Genomic DNA, 2734 nt, shown 5'->3' with positions numbered 1-2734 from the left:
GATGAGTAGAGGAAACCTTAAAGGTTGAGGTTGCTCTACATGAATGCAGGATGGGAGAGACCATTTCCTGCACCACATAGCATCGCCCCCCTATCGCTGACTGGGAAAACTGTGAACAGAGATTCAGGATGGAGTGCCTACATTTTTACAGAAAAAATAACTAGTGCTAGCACTGGAGCCCAAATATCTTTCCTTTTCTTCAAAGCTTTTCTTATTTGTCTGTGGCTTCTCATTTGAGTACCAAGAATTTGACCCACTTAGAAACCATCTGTGCTATTGGTTCTTTCTCATATCCCTTAGAGTAACTCTTTTTTTAAAACCTAAATAGAAGTATTACAGAAGAAAAATTGGTCTTACTGCTTCCAATGGAAAACAGGTATCAGTTGTCATAATTATTTAAAATGTACATCTTGGGCCGAGACCATGGCGCACTCGGGAGAGTGCGGCGCTGGGAGTGCAGCAGCGCTCCCGCCAAGGGTTTGGATCCTATATAGGGATGACCGGTGCGCTCAGTGCGGCTGGTCTCCAAAAAAGGACAAAAAAAAATAAAAATAAAAATAAATAATAAAATGTACATCTTTAAACTTTACAACAGAAACGTAAAGTTTATCCGTGCACCACCCAGAAGCATCTCCCTGTGCATGCCACACTTGAGGAAGCTGCCCAGGACTTCCTCCAGACCTCACCTGTCAGAGGCAGGCTTTGGAGAGTTGCTGCAGGTTTCCTTGGACCACTATGCTCCATCTCAGGGTAACTTATCACAGTTACTACCTCCATAAAGCAAATGCAAATTATATACAAATGAACCCAAACTTGACCCTTGTAAAGAAACCTACATGAAACTTCTGCCTTTATTTTTTCCTGTGGATAAACACAAATGGTATAAGAAGAGGTCTTGGGGAAAGAAAAGAATCAACTAATCTTATATTCCCATCCTTGGTGTCTGCAGCATTTTCTGACCATCTACAGGGGTGCAGACTACTATGGTGAGTGATAAATCCAGCAGGTCCTTGCTGTCAGGGATCACAATTGAAGTGGAATTTGGGGTTATAAGCTTGAAGAACTGGGCTTGTGGTGGTGTTGCCTACAACAATCTCTGCTGAGTCGTGGCTGCCCAGCTTGCTGCCGAATGCCACTTGCGTTAGTGTATTTGGTTCTTACAAACTACTCTGCAGGTAGACAGGCTTCTTATATCCCAATTTCACAGATGAGGTTCAAAGAGGTTAAGCCATTTGCCCGGGGTCACACATTGAGAAAGAAGAGGGAACAGGCAAAATGGAGAGAATGTCAGAACCAAGGCATGGCTTTCTTGTGCTTTGCAGTGGCAGGTGAGTGACGTAGAGAAGGGTCTAAGAGGCAGATTGGAGGTAGCCAGGAAGCTCAGCTGACTCTGTGTCTGCTGATGAAAAGTGGAGGGTGTTTCTCAGTTAATGCTGATTTATGTGTGATTAACAGAGTGAAAGGGAAAAAAAGGAAGCCTGGTTTCTAACTTTATCATCTGTAACACTTTACCAAAAAGCCCCTCAAGGTGGCCGGAAGTTGGAAGCCCTCAAGGGGAGAAGCGTGGAGTAGCATGCAAAGGCACAGGCTGGGTACTGGGCGACGTCCACCATGTGACTTGCTGCCCGGTCTCTACCTCTCAGTAGCTATTCAGGTTTCTTCTCTCTCCTCATTTGCATAATGTGATACCCATATGGTGTTGTTTTATTTATCTATTCAAGGAGACTGATTACTTTAGACAAAGATGAAATCAGAAGCTTTGACCTTCAGAAACCCTCTCTATCTCTCCAGCCTGCCACCGTCTCTCTTCCACTCTTTCCTGTTTCTGCCTCTCTCTTGTCATCTTGACTTTTATAAATGACTTTTATAAATTGAGTGACAGGATCCGTTTCTTCCAGTGAATGGTTGCCAGTGGATGTTTGTCCCATTGAGGGGTTTATTCCAGCGGCATTTACAGCCAGGGTGTGTTTAAGTGTCACCTGCTTCTATTCCTGTTGTGATGGAGGGACATTCCGAAATTTAGGAAGTGTACCAAGGCTTGTTCTGCTCGGATAGATCAAAGGCTTGAATTACACGCTCCTTTGCTATTCCTCTGCAATTTCCAGAGAGACCTCCTCAATTTTGTCATTTTAGGTTTTGATTATGCAGTTTATATAGATCCCTTAATTCTCTTCAAGACAGGGTTACATCCTGTGTTACCATGGGAGTAAGAGATCAAATATTTCAACCTTCTCTTGTTCTGGAAATGATTCTTAATGTTTCATTCATTCATTCATTTGCTCTTGGATCTTTAGCCTCTGGTGGTCAAACATCTGAGAAGTATTAGCCACCAAAACACCAAATAAAAAAAGGCCTTCAGAGATACAGCTAAAGGAAGATCCATTGCTCTTTAAAATACTTTCGTTCCATGTTTATTTATTAAACAAATGTTTATCTTAGATGCACAACATGCTGGACACCGTGCTGGATGCACAGATCCAGAGTTGAAGATAACTTGCGCTCTGCTTAGAATTCATTCAGAATTTGCTAATCTCACAACTTGGAGGTCACATCCACGCTAGAGGTACAAAAGAGGGCCCAGGAAGAACAGAGCTTTAGGAAATTTGTGGGTTCCATGAGACACTTAAATTAAAAGTTTTATTTGCATGTGCATTTTTTGCTCGGAAGACCATTCATTGCTTTTGTTGGATTCTTTTTTTTTTTTTTTTTTTTTTTTTGTTTTTTTTTTTTTTTT

This window comes from Galeopterus variegatus, unplaced genomic scaffold (genome assembly GCF_000696425.1).
Source record: "Galeopterus variegatus unplaced genomic scaffold, G_variegatus-3.0.2 Scaffold1842, whole genome shotgun sequence".
Lineage (NCBI taxonomy): Eukaryota > Metazoa > Chordata > Mammalia > Dermoptera > Cynocephalidae > Galeopterus > Galeopterus variegatus.
This window is presented reverse-complemented; position numbering follows the sequence as displayed.